Here is a 19256-nt window from a genome sequence, read left to right as displayed (position 1 = left end):
AGAAAGAAAGAAAGAAAGAAAGAAAGAAAGAAAGAAAGAAAGAAAGAAAGAAAGAAAGAAAGAAAGAGGGAAGGGAAGGGAATAGAGGGGAAGAGAGGGGAGGGGTGGGGCGGAGTGGGACAGGGCAGGGCGAGGCAGGGCAGGGCAAGAAAAAAGGAAGGGCGGGTAAGAGACAGTCATTTTCCACAGGTTGGCTCTTTTCAAGGCAGGCATCTGAAATGCCTCTAGTCGGCCCTCACCTAGCCTGGTTCTCAGCAGGTAGGTTAGAGTCAGGGTTAAGGTAACTCCCTGCATTAGCTCTGCCCGCTTAGGACAAGTCACTTCACCTCCCTGGGCCTCAGTGAACCCTATCTGCAAAATGAGCATCATATAATGTCTGCCTCACAGGGTCACTGAGAGGATCAGACAGGATAAAGGTAAACACATCTGGTGGTTTTGAATGCATTCAAGAAATGTTCCTGCTCACCATCTGGCTTTGTCAAATACTAAGAATTAATTTGTGGAAGCTTTTCATTACTTGGGAGGAAACGGTCTCATTCCCCTAACCGCAAGTGCCTCAATGAAAACTAGGAAGGATATATCATCAGAAAGCTTTTTAGAAAGCCAAGAAGGAAGTGATGTTAATTTTACCACTTTTAGGCAATTGTTCATTTTTTTTTTTAATTGTACTTGAAAATCTGGGCTCCCACTTAAGAATACTTCAAACAGTGAGCTTGAATCACGGTACGAACTTCAAGTGACAGGCTTGTAATACAATTAGAGCAACTGCTTATTATCTTCCATTATTGAATAATATGTTCATTAATAGCTCTCCCCTTCCCTTACTATAACATTCTCCTGCTAAAAACAAACAAACACCAAGACCCAGGATGTTGGAGAGCTGAACTTGACCACAGAGTGACCAGCAGCTGTACTGGGTGGGACGAGGGATCCAGCATTCGGTGGCTATATTAGTCCATTTTCACACTACTGATAAAGACATACCAAGACTGGGTAATTTATAAAGAAAAAGAGATTTAATGGACTCACAGTTCCATGGGACTGGGAAGGCGTCACAATCATGGCAGAAGGTAAAAGGCACGTCTTACATGGCAGCAGACAAGAGAGAATGAGAGCCAAGTGAGAGGGGTTTCCCCTAATAAAACCATCAGATCTCGTGAGACTTATTCATTACCACAAGAACAGCATGGGAGAAACCACTCCCATCATTCAATTATTCCCCACTGGGTCCCTCCCATAATATGTGGGAATTATGGGAGCTACAATTCAAAATGAGATTTGGGTGGGGACACAGCCAAACCATGTCAGTGGCCATGACCAAGTCCACCCTGGAGCCACCCCTTTGATCTGATGATCCAGGAGCCCTTGCCTGCCAGGTTATATAGAGACAGAAGGAAATGAAAGGCCCTGCACATATTTTATCTGGTGCCATCCTCAACACATCCCTGTAAACTACGTTTTATTACCATGTCTTCCCTTTCACAGATGAAGAGACTGAAGGTCACAGAGGTTCCTTGACGAGCCCAAGTCACACAGCAAGGAAATGTCAGAACCAGGATGCAAACCCTGCTCTGTCTGACTCCATTACACTAAGCCCAGATCTTTCAAAGGAAGATTTTTCTTTAATTTCCCTTTAATATATGTTCCTTTAATATATGTTCCTGATAGCCCCAACAATCATTTCTCTACTTTGCAAACATGTGTGCCTGTGTATGTGTCCTTTTTCACCAAATAGGTAATCATCTATCTCCTCCTCCTTCTCTACCTCCTTCTCTTCCTCTAACTTGGGCACCCAAGACAAGAAAGGGGGTGTCTCCACAGGATTATGAGAGACTGACTGTTTACGTCTATGTGCTCAGAGTAACAACAGAGGAGGGCTGTGCTTTCTCCCTCCTGGGGCTAAAATTGACTTTGTGGAAGAGCTAGAAAAAGTCATATAAATAGTTCTGGTACAGACCAACAACCAACAAAGGAAAGGAAGGGGAAGGGGAAGGGGAAGGGAAAGGGGAAGGGAAAGGGAAAGGGAAAAGGAAAGGGAGGGAGGGAGGAAGGAAGGAAGGAAGGAAGGAGCGAGGAACACGGATAAACTGCCTGCATTTCCAGCCCGCCTGATTTGTGCTATGAATTTCAGATTCAAGACTGCAATACCAACTCTTACCTGAACTTCTAGCCTGTCAGCCTGCCCTACAGACTTCAGACTTTCCAACACCTACAATCATGTGAGCCAGTGCCTTAAAATACAGATGTGTGGGCCGGACGTGGTGGCTCACACCTGTAATCCCAGCACTTTGGGAGGCCGAAGCAGGTGGATCATGAGGTCAGGAGATCAAGACCACCCTGGCTAACACAGTAAAACCCCGTCTCTACTAAAAATGCAAAAAATTAGCCAGGCGTGGCGGTGGGTGCCTCTAGTCCCAGCTACTTGGGAGGCTGAGGCAGGAGAATGGTGTGAACCCGGGAGGCGGAGCTTGCAGCGAGCCAAGATCGGGCCACTGAGCCTGGGCAACTGAGCGAGACTTCGTCTCGCACGCGCGCACACACACACACACATACCCCACCATCATTGGTTCTGTTTCTCTGTAGAACTATGGTTAATACAGCAAATAAAGTAGACAGAGCCCCTGGGGGTGGAAACCATGGGGGAATTCATGAATGACACACCTACTATGTTCAAGGAGCTTTTGTATGTGTTATCAAATTCTCACCCACCATCCATAAAGACAGTTTTGCCATTTCTCCAGGATTCAGAGAGCTTAAGTAATTCGCCCAGGGTCACCCAACTGAAAATCAAACCCGTAACTGTCTGCCTCCAACATCCACACTCTTTCATGCACCAACTACAGTGCCCTCAGAAAGATGGTACCAGAGAGTCTGGGGGCATCACTTTTTTCCAGAATCCCAAAAGGAACTCTTCCTCATGTCCTTCCAGTGAAAAGTCATCATGGTCAGAAACCAACATGCACATTTTCTAATTGCAAAGAATGGAAAACCCAACTCAAGCTCTCTTGGGTAATAAAGGGCACTCCTCCACTCCCATGTGTAGGAGGTCCAGCGGCAGATCTTAACACCTGAGCCAACAACAGAGCTGCCAAGAACAATGTAAGAGCTTGATTTCTGTTGCCACCCCTCCTCTGGATGATAACCTTCTCAAGCCTGCAGCTTTCATCACCTGAACTGCTAGAGGTTCTCTGGAAAGAGAAATCCTCCCTGAGAGTTTTAAGACTTCGGATTAAGAATTGTGGGCCCGGTTTAGCTCTCTTCTCTCTTGCCTGAACTAACTGAGATGCAACCCAACAAAGGCCATACTGTTCCCCAACCAAACCGAGGGTCAGGTTGCTTATTCTCACCGCCCAGTAACGAGACGCAGATGAACTGGGGAGGAAGACAGTTTTTATTTCTGTAACCAGGCACAGGGAGAAGGCCTAGAAAATACCACCAGACCAACTCTAAATTACAAAGTTTTCCAGAGCTTCTATACCTTCTAAGCTATATGTCTACATGTAAGTGTGCATTCATCTAAAGACTTAAGTGATTAACTTCTCATCTATAACTAAGATCTGAGTCCTGTAGACCTTCCTCTGGAGCCTCAGTAAATTTACTTAATCTAAATGGGTCCAGGTGCTGGACCTTATCTTGTCTCCTGCTAAATCATGGAGGTTTGGGGAGTCCCTTCAGACCCCCACTAAACTTGTTTGTGGAGGTCTGGGGAATTTCTTTGGACCCCCCAATAAACTTGTTTAATCCCAAATGGGTCCTGTTAAGAAATCCTTCATTATCTTGTCATGTTTCAAGGCCCAGGAAAGGCCTGGGCACAAGTCTTGGTGGGCTTTTGTTACATTCCAGTCTTTGTATAAGGGCACTGGCTCTCTCAGCTTTTAATATTTAACTTCACCACTCAGTCAATGCTGAGACAGTCGTTATGGAGGCCTGCCTGTTCGGCCGTTAGGGAGACCTGGCCTGCCACAATACTACGTGAGTTCAAATCCCTGCTGCATCACTTACCTGCTGGTGACTTTGGACAGTAACCTTAACCCTTCCTCCATTGTTCCATCTATAAAATAGACATAACAATTAGATTTCCCTCAAAGGATTGGGATGAGGATTAAATGGATTAATATGCATTTATGGGCCAGGCACAGTGGCTCACTCCTGTAACCCCAGCACTTTGGGAGGCCGAGGCAGGCGGATCACCCAAGATCAGGAGTTCGAGACCAGCCTGACCAACATGATGAAACCCCATCTCTACTAAAAATACAAAAATTAGCTGGGCATGGTGATATGTGCCTGTAGTCCCAGCTACTCAGGGGGCTGAGGCCAGAGAATCGCCTGAACCCGGGAGACAGAGGTTGCAATGAGCCGAGATCACGTCATGTAACACTCCAGCCCGGGCAACAAGAGCAAAACTCTGTCTCAAAAACAAAAAGAAAAAAGAATGCATCTATAAAATGCTTGCAACAGTGACTAGCACACAGTACATGAAGGTGGCTGTTAATTAAATTACCAGAGCTAGGGACTGACAGGTGCATGCCCTCGCCTGAAACTTGGATCTGCCCTACCTGAGTCACAAGGATTAAAAGAGGCAGAGGATGATTCCCCTACAGGAAATGGATGTACAGTTAGCAAAGAAAAGAGAATTTGGAGCAGAAAGGCCAGCACAGCTGCTGTCTGATAAAGTGGCCTCGATGAAATGCCACAATACCGGATTATTTTCTTTCCTATTAGAGACAAACCTAAGGTTGAAGCTGCCTTAAATTGAGATGATAAAAAGTATCCTAATTGTGTGTGAGAATAAAACAGAGCAGGTTATCCTGGCCTGCTGCTACAGTTTCCTTTGTGTTTCTACCCACCAAAAATGAATCCAGGACAATCAGACATTTAAAGTCTACCTTTGGGCCAGGCGCAGTGGCTCACGCCTATAATCCCAGCACTCTGGTAGGCCGAGGTGGGCAGATCACTTTAGGTCAGGAGTTCGAGACCAGCCTGGCCAACGTGGGGGGTGAAACCGCATCTCTACTAAAAATACAAAAATTAGCCAGGCACGGTGGTACACGCCTGTAGTCCCAGTTACTTGGGAGGCTGAGGCTAGAGAATCACTTGAACCCCGGAGGCGGAGGTTGCAGTGAGCCGAGATCGTGACACTGCACTCCAGCCTGGGTGACAGTGAGACTCAGTCTCAAAAATAAAAAATAAAGTCTACCTTTGACTCATCCATTTGTTCTACAGACATTTAACGAGCCCTAGAGGTGCATGTTCCTCCACGCTAACGAAGCTTCAGCTCCAGGGGCCCTCATGGAAACGGTTTCTTCCAAGGCCTTCCACCTAATTTGATATTTGTAATTCTGCATTATTTTCCTGAAGGAAGGCCCCCCAAATTGTATAAGCCTCGGGCTCCACAAAAACTTGGATTTACCTCCACGAGACCTATTATGTGCAGGGTGATGAGGGGCTGAAGGTACAGAGATGAACGAAAGGCAATCCTGTCCTGCAGGGCTTGAGTTACACAAGATGAATAAGTCCTAGAGCTCAGCATAGTGCCTGCAGCTAACAATACTATACTGTGCATTTTAAGAGGATTTAATAATACTGTATTGTGTATTTAATAAGAGGATAAATCTGAGGGTATGTGTTTTTACCATAAATAAGAAAGGAGAAAATCTTTGGAGGCGATGAAAATGGTTATTACACTGATGGCTGTCATGACTCGATGGGTGAGTACTGATCTCTCAACTCATCAAGTTGTGTACATTAAATATGCTTTTCATATGTCAAAGAAAGAGGTGATTTAAAAATACAAAAGAAAAAGAAAGTGGTCATGTCTTGAAGGAGCTTCTCTCCATTGTGGGAAATTGAGAGTGAGCATGAGGATCTTTTCACAGGGAAAATATCTGCTATTCATTCATTCAATCATTAAATAAATATGTATTCATCATCTACTATATGTCAGGCACTGCGAAGTCCAGGATGAAAAGGCAGGGAAGGGCTGTGCTTTCAAGGCGCTTACGATCAATCAGTATCAAAAAACATTTCAGTCCAGGGCTGGGCACGGTTGCTCACGCCTGTAATCCCAGCAGTTTGGAAGGCCAAGGCAGGTGGATTGCCTGAGGTCAGGAGTTCAAGACCAGCCTGGCCAACATGGAAAAACCCTGCTTCCACTAAAAATACAAAAATTAGCCGGGTGTGGTGATGTGCACTTGTAGTCCCAGCTACTCAGGAGGCTGAGGCAGGAGAATCACTTGAACCCAGGAGGTGGAAGTTGTAGTGAACCGAGAACACGCCAGTGCACTCCAGCCTGGGTGACAAAGAGAGACTTTGTCTGAAAAATAAAAAAAAAAAAGATCATTCCAGAAAAATAGGATGAGGTGGTAAAGAATGACTGAGATGCTTGGTTGGGAAAGGGTTCTCGGTTGGGAAAGAAAAGCTGGTATATAAACATGAAAAGCGCCAGCCGTGTAAAGATAGGGAATCGTTCTAAGCAGAAAGAATAGCAAATGGCGAGGCCTAAAGAGGGGATGACTCCAGTGATGAAAGGAGCAGATGGAAGGCCAGCATGGCGAGCACAGAGTGGACTAAGGGGAGAGAAACAAGATGAGGTCAAAGAAGTAGGAAGGAGCTAGATGTTGTAGGGTCTTAATGCCGGAGTGACAGGGATGGATTTTGACGTTGTAAGTAATCAGGATTTTAGACAAGAGAATGATAGGATCATCTTGATATTACCAAAGAGTTCTCTGCCTGCCATGGACAGAACAGAGTGTCAGGTGGGAGCAAAGGCTAGTTAAGGGACCTCTGCCCCTATCCAATTGACAAACACCCCAAAGTTTCACAAACTATTGTTGTAGGTCGGGAGGAAACAGGCCTTCTCAGCTATTATTGGTGAGAATATAAAATTGTACAACTCCCATAAGGGGGAATTTGGCAATATACAGCAAATTTACCTATGCATTTGGCCACTGACTCATCAATCCCTGCCTTAGCCCTTTTGTGTTGCTATAAAGGAATGCCTGGGGCTGGGTAATTTATAAAGAAAAGAGGTTTATTTGGCTCACAGTTCTGCAGGTTGTCCAAGAAGCATGGCACCAGGATCTGCTTCTGGTGAGAGCCTCAGCCTGCTTCCACTTATGGCAGAACGTGAAGGGAGTTGGTGTGTGCAGAGATAACATGACAAAAGAAGAGGCAAGACAGAGATGGGGGTGCCAGGGTCTTCTAAACAACCAGCTCTCACAGGAACTAACAGAGAACTCACTCACCACTCTTCATCAACAGTGAGCATTAATCTATGTGTGAGGAGTCCACTCCCACGACCCAAACACCTGCCATTAGACTCCATCTCCAACTTTGAGGATCAAATCTCAACATAAGGTTGTGAGGACAAACCTGCAAAATAAAGCAATCCTACTCCCAAAAATCTATTCAAAAAATACACTACCAAAAATACCAAACAAAAAAAAAGATTGTAGGGAGATGAGTCTATTCTCTGCAGCATCATTTGTAATGGCAAAGACTGGGAATCACCTATACAGTTGCCTAGTTAAATTAATCCTGTGCATTGACACAATACCATCCACTTCCCAGCGTTAAAGGAATGTGAAAAGTCTCTACTTAGTGTCTTGGAGTGATCTCCAGGATACATTATTAAATAAAAATGCAAAGTAGAGAAAAATATGTATATTATGCTGACATTTACCTAAGAAAGAGGTGGCATGTGAACACATGTTTTTCATGGAAAGAATAAATCAAAAATTTTAGAAATGGTTATCTACCAGGGATAAAGAAAATAGTTGAAGGGGGAAGACACAGAAACGAAATTTCACTGAATAGATTGTATACATTTGACTTTTAAACATTATAAATTTTTATATCAATTCCTAAAAATTAAGTATTCCAGTAACTTTAAACATAATTTGACTATAAATCCCTAGTAAGATATGCGTTCAGAACCAAAAAAAGGCTGCAAAATGTCTTACATTGTTTTCATTAACCACATCATTGATATGACATGATATGTTGCTACTGTTTCCCTGGGAACATTCTGTATGCATTATGAGATGAAGCAGAGTGACTATGTTAGTTTTGGAGGGATCAGGAATTTTGGTATAGAAGAAAGAAGATACTGATATAAAATTCAAGACACTAAGTAAAAACCTACTAGTCCTGAATTTGAATTGGAAATCTCAGTATCAAATCAAGATGTATTTTATCCACAAAAAAAAAAACGGAAAAAAAAGGAAAATGTTTTAAGTTACTGGTTCTAGCCAATAAAAAGATGAGAAACAATATCCACCCCAGAAACAACAAGCACCTCCAGCACTCAGATTGTGGTCACTAAGTGCCATTCCCCACCTAGAGAAACCAGGGATCAGTGAAGAAAGGACTGATGCCATGTCTGGGGCAGAGCACAGCAAAGAAATAGAGGAGAAGGGAGGAAAGTAAATTACAAAGTAGCTGCCAGTGAACAGGAGGAAAGCCAAGAGAGTGAGTGGACACCAACACCAAGAGAAGAAAGTGGGTTTTTTAATTGACAGATAGTATTTGTACATACTTATGGGGTGCATGTGACATTTTGTTACACGCAAAGTAGATAATGATCAACTCGAGGTATTTGGGTTGTCCACCACCTTGAGTATTTATCATTTCTATGTGTTAGGAACACTGCGAATCCGCTCTTCTAGCTATTTTGAAACCTACAAGACACTGTTATTAACTATCATCACCCTACTCCGCAATCAAATATTAGAACTTATTCCTTAAATCTAACTGTATGTTTATTTCCATTAACCAACCTCTGAGAAGAAAGTGTTTTAAGAAGGCAGGAGTGATCAACTGTGATGACTACTGCTGAGATCAAAGTAAAATAATAGCAATGTTGACCCTTGGAGTTGGCAACGTGGAGGCCACGTGGCGTTGACAAGTGAGGGCGCAGTGGAGTCGCAGTAGCCTGACTGGAATGGTAAGGAGAAAACCCAAGGTATAATAATCTAGAATGCCAGGAAAATTTAAAAGTTGCTCCAGAAACTTCTATAGATAAAATTTTAAAAAAAGAAGGAAAGAAAGAAAAAAGAAACACAGCTGAAGGAAACAGATCCAAATCTTGCCATCTGTACGCTCACCTCTAATAGGAACCTGGCATTTAGAAAAGGTAAATGGAAAAGACACATACTTTTCTGTATGCTCTTCATTAAAATGCAGGCAACATTTCTGCACGTGGTGATATTCAAGCAGGAGAGCATCGTCTTGGCTCCCCTGACCCAAGTGAGGCAGTGAGTGCCCCATCTCTGAGGGCAATTAAGGAAGAATGACCAGCCATCAGGGGTGCTATACAGGTGATCCAGCCTTGGGGCTTTGTGAGCTATGGAAAGCAAAATGGCCTAGGAAAAAATGGGGACTTAACAGATGTTCCAGACCTATCTGTGCAGCTTTTCCAATGTCCCTCACTTCTCCAACAGCTCCAAGACCTTGTAATTCCATGGTGTTTGCTTTGGATAAAGGGACCTGGATTCCCTTATATGGAGCTTTTCTCCAGGTATTTCTCTCCATTGGCATCTCCCGCACTCCATCTGCCAGTGTCTCCTGCCTTTTCTGCTGCCAGATTTAGCCACAGAAAAACAAGCACAAAAGAATCTTTCATTGCCACCACCAGCTGCACACGCCAGCCCAGGCCTTTCTGCAGATTCCAGCCATGTGATGGTGGAAAAGCAAACCCAGAGCATCCTCGTGCTTCCTCTCTATTTACTTACAGAGATGGGAAGGGAAAATGGCCAGTTCTCCTCCATTGCCTCTAAGAATGGCCCAACTTAAAGCTGGAGAAACAGATGCTAGATACAGAAGGAACTCAATGGTTGCAGGATCTGAGGTCCCTATGTCTCCTGTAATAGATACGTAAAAAACAAATATCTAAACAGTACCTTCTGGCCAGGCGTGGTGGCCCACACATGTAATCCCAGCACTTTGGGAGGCTGAAGTGGGCAGATCTCCTGAGGTCAGGAGTTTAAGACCAGCCTGGCCAACATGGTGAAACTCCAAGCCCAAAGTCAGATAACTGGTAAAGTTGGGAAATAAAGTATTCTATGAACATCCTTGTTAGGAACCACGTTTATGTCACCCCAAAATTCATATATTTAGAACTTAATTCTAGTGTGATATTTGGAGATGGGGTCTATATTAGGCCATTTTTGAACAGCTGTCAAGAAATACCTGAGACAAGGTAACTGCAAAAACTGCAATTACTTTTGCACCAATCTAATACTTGAAACAAACATAACATAATAACATTTCATCCCTAAATACATCAGCATACATGTTCTAAGAACAAATACATTCTGCAGGGTAATCCTTTGTGTAATAACACCATTATCACATCTAAGAAATTTAAGTCATATAATAATACTACCAATATGCAGTCCATATTAAAATCTTCCCAATCCAGTAGTCCCCAAAACATTCCTTCCAGCTACTTGTCTTTTTTTTTGACAGAATCTCGCTGTGTCGCCAGGCTGGAGTACAGCGGCGCTATCTCGGCTCACTGCAACCTCTGCCTCCCGGGTTCAAGCTATTCTCCTGCCTCAGCCTCCCGAGTAGCTGGGACTACAGGCAGGCGCCACCACATCCAGCTAATTTTTGTACTTTTAGTAGAGACGGGGTTTCACCATGTTGGCCAGGATGATCTTGATCGCCTGACCTCATGATCCGCCAGCCACGGCCTCCCAAAGTGCTGGGATTACAGGCGTGAGCCACTGTGCTTGGCCTACTTGTCTTTTTTTTAATCCAGAAACCAATCAAGCGTTAGTTGTCTTGTCTCTTTGGTCCCCTTTAATCTAGAACAATCCTACCACTTTGTTCTATCACATCATTGACATTTTTTCAGAGTCCAGGCTAGTGGTCTTGCAGAAGGACTCTATCTTTTGAAAGGAGCTCAGCTCTTCAAAAAGACTTTAACATTTAGATGTCTCAGTAATATAAAGGCTCACCCCACACATCTGCCTGAGATGATGAGATTTCAGTAAGCATCTTATGCATGGTGGATTTAATTCTGATTCTTCCTTTAAGAATGAATTCAAAGCACCTAGCTCTTCTCTCCAGTTTCCCTCATTAAATGTGGTTGCCAACTATAAAGCGGGCCCAATGCGTTTGATTCAAAGTCAAGTCAAGGTCATCTAGCTGGCCACTGCCTACACAAAGAAGAGAGAAAATCCACTTAGGTCCAGGGCTGTTGATATAGCCTGACGCCTTTCTTGCTGCTTTATTAGTTCTAGTGACTATTTCATAACAGGTGACAGCTTTGCCCTTTAATTGCTGAGGGATTTTAATTTTGCACTGCTGTTTGCTGTTCAAAGTGATTTACCTCAGTTCATAAACACTTACATTGCAGGGACTTTCTCTACAACGAGAAAAGTAAATTTACAAGCTGTGTGACTTGAGCATACACACGAAATCACACGTTTAATTAGGCCACTACCTCCCAACATCAGGCAGTTCATATCACTTTCACCATTTTGGCCATATCTGTACTTACTTTATATTTTTTATTTACATAAATTGCTTTTCCTGCCGAGATAAAAATGTTTTCCAATAAAACCTTGTATTATTATTGATGAAAAAACTGGCATTGTTTTCCATAATCGGTTGAAAAATAAATACCGTGAAAACCTTGATCCTGAGGCCTGCTGAAGGGTCTGAGCCTGAGGACTACTCTGTCTTGTTTGAACAGAAGATCAGCAAGAATTAAACAAGAAGAAGCCAAACTGACACTTTCGGCATTGACTAACGAGAGAAATAAGAGGACATTGAAAGGGGACTGATTTTCCACTACAGTTAGTTAATGTTGGCTTTGGAGTCCACTTCAAATGAACAATCTTCTGTGCCCACAAACAGGCACACACACTGCATTTTGGGAAACACTGAATTCTGTCTTTCTGTTTCAGGCTTCTTTTTTTTTCTTTTGAATAACATGTTCAAAGATCAGTCCCTATGTTACATGACATGTATTTAGTATTTGGTTGGAAAACGTGGTTATCGTGTCATGCCAGATGGATTGTTCTCTGGTAAAACCCTCAGCAAGAACTGAGATTGAATTATATTGAAATTGCCATTTTTGTAGGTTGAAAATGGTCTAATGTCAGCAATTTCATGCCATGTAGCCTAAGAGTAACCATCATCAATATCAATAGTGTTTCTCATTTCCAAAGAACTCCCACAAACATCACCTTGCTTGGTCCCAACAGTAAACTGTGGCGCAGGGTTTTTTTGTTTTGTTTTGTTTTTTTCTATCTTTCTTTCTTCCTGTCTTGTCATAATCATTTTACAGATGAGAAAATTCCTCTGGGGGATAAGGGCATTCCCCAAGTTCAGGTGGGGCACCAGTGGGTGCCCTGGGGCTAAAATCAGTGAGACTGATCCAGAGTTCTTGCTTTCTCCTGCAGCTTTATTTGCCTCCCAAGTTATCGCTGCAAATACAACGTTAAATAAGGAATGAGATTCCAAAGTTGGCTGTGGCTATTTTCCTGCGGTTCTGAGCCCTTCCATCTGTCTTGGTCCAGCACAGTCAGGGCTCGGTAAATTTTACTGAGCTGGGTCATTGATTCTGGCAGTGAGGAGGGCTTACAAGTCACCATTTCCAAGCCCATTTCCAAGGCAGGAAAGGATACAGACTTATTCAGCCCAGAAGAATGGCTTGAAGACTGCTATGTTTCTCACAGTCAGAAGTTGTGCCTATTTTGTTTCTTCACTGCCCTGCATAAATAAATGCCTGAGAAAAGAAAGGTGGAGACAAAGAAAGGGAGGGAGGGAGGAAAAAGAGAAGAAAGAGAGTGGGGAGTAAGGAACAAAAAGACAAAGATAAGGAAAGAAAAGAGGGAGGGAAAGGGTGGAGGGATGGGGGAAGGAGGATAAAGAATAAAGAGGGAAGAAAGGAGGAGTGGAGAACAAAAGAAGAGAAGAAGAAAAGAAAGAAAGGAGGCCGGGCGCGGTGGCTCAAGCCTGTAATCCCAGCACTTTGGGAGGCCGAGATGGGCGGATCACGAGGTCAGGAGATCGAGACCATCCTGGCTAACGTGGTGAAACCCCGTCTCTACTAAAAAAAAAAATACAAAAAACTAGCCGGGCGAGGTGGCGGCGCCTGTAGTCCCAGCTACTCGGGAGGCTGAGGCAGGAGAATGGCGTAAACCCGGGAGGCGGAGCTTGCAGTGAGCTGAGATCCGGCCACTGCACTCCAGCCCAGGTGACAGAGTGAGACTCCGTCTCAAAAAAAAAAAAGAAAGGTGTGGGAAGAGAGCAGCCTGGATTGCAGAATTAAATTTCTATTGTGGCTTATTTGGATTTCAATGGAAAGAAAATGAGGATTTAGGATTCAGACAGGTGAGTATTCAGTTCCCTGTTCCTCCCTTGCCTAGGTGTAACCTTGAGCAAATTACATCACCTCTCTTCGCCACAATGTTGTCATCTTTATAAAGGAGAAAATAACACCAACTGCAAAGGCATACGGAGAATCTGAAGAGGAAGTGACTGCGCAATGAATGCTTTGTCATTGCTGTTATTGTTCCTGTTGCCATTTGCCATTGTTGGAAACACTTACTTTTTTTTTTTTTTGGTTTTTTGTTTTTTTGTTTGAGACAGGCTCACTCCCTTGCCCAGGCTGGGGAGCAGGGGCGCTATCTCAACTCACTGCAACCTCCACCTCCCGGGTTCAAGCGATCCTCTCACCTCAGCCTCCTGAGTAGCTAGGATTACAGGCATACACCACCATGCTCAGCTAATTTTTTGTATTTTTAGTAGAGACGGGGTTTCACCGTGTTGACCAGGCTGGTCTTGAACTTCTGACCTCAGCGACCTGCCCGTCTCAGCCTCCCAAAGTGCTGGGATTACAGGTATGAGCCACTGCACCCAGCCCCTCCTTCTTTTTTGACCTTGAAACGAACATTATACAATAACTTTACCCTTTGAGCAACCTTCTCTACTTAAGGAAATTTTGACCCAAGATTTGCACACAAGGAGGAGGAAAATTCACAAGAGCCACAGAGAGGGTCGCCCTGGGAACTGCAGAGAGGCCACTGGGCCAGGTGTTTCTTAGACTCCAGTCTGACAATGTTCCCCTGAAAAAATTAAATAGCAGGGATGTTCCTTTTAGCCTTAAAGGAGAAAGATGCCTCTGCAGGTCTGTCTGTCTTGATATAAGCTTCCCCAGGGCAGTGAGCCCAGTGTGGTGGGGGCTTGGTAAATGTTTGCTGAGCTGGACCCCTGGCCGGGAGGAGAGCTTATCAGTCACCATCTCGAAGCCCCTGAAGGGCTGTCAGGAAGGAAAGGACACAGACTTATTTAGCCCAAAAGGATGACTGAAGACCACCAGCTGAGGCTTCAAGAGAAGAAATTTCAGCTCTATAGAAAGGACTGATTTCTAATAACAAGGGCTTCCAAAAATCAAGTCTACTGCCTATGGCAGAACGTATCACGATTAGATTGGGACTAAAGCATTAGTCCTCCTGTGTCTATCATTGTAGCCATGAGCCACGCATGGTTTTCAAGCACTCGAAATGAGGCCAGTCCAAATTGCCATGTGTTCTAAGTGTAAAATATACGACAGAACTCAAAGACTTAATGTAAAAGCAGTATGCAAAATATCTCATAAATATTTTATATTGATTACATATTAAAATGACAATATTTTAGATGTATTATGTTAAAATGTACAATAAAAATTCTTCTCACCCAGCAAATCCTAACAAATATAAAGAAAGAGAATAAGATTTAACTTGAGCTTTTCAACATAAAAGTGGATGCAGGATTCCAAACAATACTTTCGAAGTTTAAAAGACAGAGTTGGCAGTACTTGATTTTTGTTTTGCTGTATGTGTTTTGTTTTCCAAATAAAGATGACTTTGATGAAAATCTTGAGGTGACTATTCAAATCAGAAGAGACATGAAGTCCATAAGATTTTGAAATAAATAAAGATGACACAAACAAATGAAAAAACATTTCATGCTCAGGGATAGGAAGAATCAATATTATTTAAATGGCCATACTGCGCAAAGCAACTAACAGATTCAATGCTATTCCTATCAAACTACCGATGCCACTTTTCTCAGGTTTAGAAAAAACTATTCTAAAATTCATGTGGAATCAAAAATAGAACCGAAATAGCCCAAACAATACTTAGCAAAAAAAACAAAAACAAAAAAACAAAAAAACAAAGCCGAAGTTATCACACTACAAAATTTCAAACTATACTGAAAGTGAACTAAAACCAAAACAGCACTGTACACGTACAAAAACAGACACACGGAAGAAGGAAACAGAATAGGGAACCCAGAAATAACGCCACACACCTCTAATGTGTGTCAACCATCTAATCTTCGACAGCGCTGACAAAAATAAGCAATGGGAGAGAGACTCCCTATTCAGACGTGGTGCTGGGATACTGGCTATCCATATGCAGAGAACGAAACTGAATCCCTACCTATAACTATATACAAAAATTTACTCAAGATGGATTAAGGACTTAAATGTTAGACCTCATATTGTAAAAATCCTGGAAGAAAACCTGGGAAATACCCTTCTTGACATCAGCCTTGGCAAATAATTTATAGCTAAGTCTTTAAAAGCAACTGCAAGGGGAACATCACACACTGGGCTTATCATGGGGAGGGGGGAGGGGGGAGGGATTGCATTGGGGAGTTATACCTGATATAAATGATGAATTGATGGGTGCTGACGAGTTGATGGGTGCAGCACACCAACATTGCACAAGTATACATATGTAACAAACCTGCACGTTATGCACATGTACCCTAGAACTTAAAGTATAATAAAAAAAAAAAAATTAACTCAAAAAAAAAAATAAAAAAATAAAAAAAAAATAAAAGCAACTGCAACAAAAAACAAAAATTGACAAGTGACACTTAATTTTTTTTTTTTTTTTTCAGAATACAGTTTTGCTTTATCGCCCAGGCTAGAGTGCAACGGCACGATCTTGGCTCACTGCCACCTCTGCCTCCCAGGTTCAAGGAATTCTCCTGCCTCAGCCTCCTAAGTAGCTGAGATTACAGGCGTGTGCCACCATGCCTCTAACAATACAAAATTACCTGGGTGTGGTGGGACTGCATGCCTGTAGTCCCAGCTACTCTGGAGGCTGAGACAGGAGAATCGCTTGAACCTGGAATGGGAAGGCTGCAGTGAGCAGAGATCGTGCCACTGCACTCCAGCCTAGCCAAGACACAGCAAGACTCCATCTCAAAGGAAAAAAAAGAAAAAAGAAAATGTCTTTAAGGCCGGGTGCAGTGGCTCATGCCTGTAATGCCAGCACTTTAGGAGGCCAGGGCAGATGGATCACCTGAGGTCAGGAGTTCAAGATCAGCCTGGCCAACATGGTGAAACCCCATCTCTACTAAAAATACAGAAATTAGCCAGGTGTAGTAGCAGGTGCCTGGAATCTTAACTACTCCAAAGGTTGAGGCAGGAGAATTGCTTGAACCTGGGAGGCAGAGGTGGCAGTGAGTTGAGCTCTTGCCACAGCACTCCAGCCTGGGTGACAAAGCCAGACTCTGTGTCCAAAAAAAAAAAAAAAAAACCTCCTGAGCTGAAGCAATCTGCCCACCTCGGCCTTCCAAAGTGCTAAGATTACAGGTGTGAGCCACCACACATGGCCGCCAATTTTCTTTACTAGAACCAGTCACTCCCCACTGCCTCCCTCCCCAGTCTATTTTAAATGGAATCATACAATATGTGACTCTTTCTCTGTTTGGCCTCTTTCACTTAGCGTGGTGTCTCTGAGGCCTATCACATCATAGTATGTGTCAGTACTTCATTCTTTTTTATAGTGGAATAATATTCTGTCGTATGGGTCAATCACATTTTGTTTATCTGTTTGTTCTTGTTGATGCACATGTTTCCACTGCTGCCTGTTCTTGTACATACAGCTTTATCAGAACACAGCCTTGTCCACTCATTCACATGCTGTCTGCGGCTTCTTCATTGCTACAACAGCAGAGTCCAGTGGTTGCTATAGAGTCTAAAAAAGGTACTATCTAGTCCTTTGCACAAAAAAGTTTTCCAGACTAGAAACTAGAACCCTGGTCTAGTTCATCCAAGTCCCCAAACAGCTAGTTTCAGGTGAAGGAACAGAGCCAAACTACCACCTGCCCTTTCCTCCCCAAACCAAGTTCTGCTCCTTGTTTCCTTTTGTTATAAATGGAACCAACGTCCTCCCATTAATCTATGCTAGAGTTCAGAAGTCATCCGTGATCCCTCCCATCATCTTCCACATCCAGTCAAGCCAATTCCTGTCCACTCTACATCCCATATTTTCCTTGACTCCACCTTTTTCTTCCATCTCTCCATTCCCTACCACCACCCTAGGTTAGCCACCACCATGTTTCACCTAGATCCAGAGAACGATGTCTTATAATGTCCTTACACTCCTACTCTTAACTTCCCCCTTCCAGCCCTCAAACTCTTCCCACACTGCAGCCAGAATTTAAAAAAAAAAAAAAAACAAGTATCACCACTTCACTTGAAACTGCCCGATGACTCCCCATTGCCCTCAGGATAAAGTCAAAATTCCATAACATGGTTTTAAAAATCCTGTATGGGCCAAGCGTGGTGGCTCATGCTTGTCATCCCAGCACTTCGGGAGGCCAAGGCAAGAGGATCACTTGAAGCCAGCAGTTTCAGACCAGCCTAGACAACATACCAAGACCCCATCTCTACAAAATATTTAAAAATCAGCCGGGCATGTTGGCCCATGCCTATAGTCCCAGCTACTCAGGAGGCCAAGGCAAAAGGATCACTTGAATCCAGGAGTTCAAGACTGCAGTGAGCTATGAGTGTGCCACTGCACTCCAGCATGGGCAACAGAGCAAGACATTGTCACTATAATAAATAAATAAATCTTTAAAAATAAAATAAAATAAATAAATGAAACCCCTGGACATGTGGCCACTCCCAGATGAAGGCTCTGTCTCCTTCTTTATTTATTTTGTTTTTTTCTGGAGACAGAGTCTGGCTCTGTCGCCCAGGCTAGAGTGCAGTGGTGTGATCTCGGCGGCTCACTTCAACCTCTGCCCCCCTCTACCCCCGGTTAAAGCGATTCTCCTGCCTCAGCCTCCCGAGTAGCTGGGACTATAATCACATCCCACCATGCCCAGCTAATTTTTTGTATTTTTAGTAGAGACGGGGTTTCATCGTGTTAGCGAGGATGGCCTCAATCTCCTGACCTCGTGATCCGCCTGCCTCTACCTCCCAAAGTGCTGAGATAACAGGCGTGAGCCACCACGCCCAGCCCTGACTCCTTCTTTCTAGAAAGAGAGAGCCAATTGAGAAAAAGATGAAGGATGCGGACAAACGGAGGTGCGTTGCTGATGGAGTGAACTGGGTAACTCAGCCTAGATGTGAGGCTGTAGTCAGACTTCAACTTTTCCATGTGAGATGAACGTCCCCATACAGGGAAAAAGGAGATTAGAAAATGGCACAGAGACCACTTCCCCCCCGCCCCCGCAGGCAGGGATGGGAGTCAGTGTGGAGGGCTGGGCTTGGGTGTAGGGAGGACGAAATCTTTGATCCTCCACAGATAAAGCATGAGCGAAGAAAACTGAGAATTTGGGGCAGTTTTGTAAAATCTCCCACCACGGAGAGCTCCATGGGGTGAGAGGTTGCATCTGTTTTAGATTTTTTTATTACACTTCAAATTTTCTGTGGGTACATAGTAGGTGTATCCATTTATGGTGTACTTGAGATGTTTTGGTGCAAACATGCCATGTAGCATCTTGAATTGTCTACGAACATGAACTTTGAAGCCAGCCTACCTGGGTTCAAATGCTGGCACTGCCACTGACTAGCTGCGTGACCTCAGACATCCTGCTCAGCCCCTCCGTGCCTCAGCTTCCTCATCTGTCAAGAGACGGTGATTAATGGACATGCCTCTTGGTTTCTTGTGAAGGTAAACACGTATCTACCTTGTGATCAACACTGGGAGAAAAACACCCAGGTGGAGGAGGAAGCAGGTTTATTTTAAAGGAAAATTATGACATCTAAGTGGGGTGTGATATTCGTTTCCTGTAGCTTCCTGTCACGAATTTCCAGAAACTGGTGGATTACAACAAACCAACAAAAATGTACTCTCTCGGCCAGGCTCAGTGGCTCATACCTGTAATCCCAGCACTTTGGGAGGCTGAGGTGGGCCGATCACTTGAGACCCAATCACTGAAGCCCAGGATTTCGAGACCAGCCTGGACAACACGCAGAGACCCTGTCTCTGCAAAAAAAAAAAAAAAAA

Source organism: Colobus angolensis, unplaced genomic scaffold (assembly GCF_000951035.1).
Source record: "Colobus angolensis palliatus isolate OR3802 unplaced genomic scaffold, Cang.pa_1.0 Scaffold55, whole genome shotgun sequence".
Lineage (NCBI taxonomy): Eukaryota > Metazoa > Chordata > Mammalia > Primates > Cercopithecidae > Colobus > Colobus angolensis.
The sequence above is the reverse complement of the archived record's forward strand: the minus strand, read 5'-3'. Positions refer to the sequence as shown.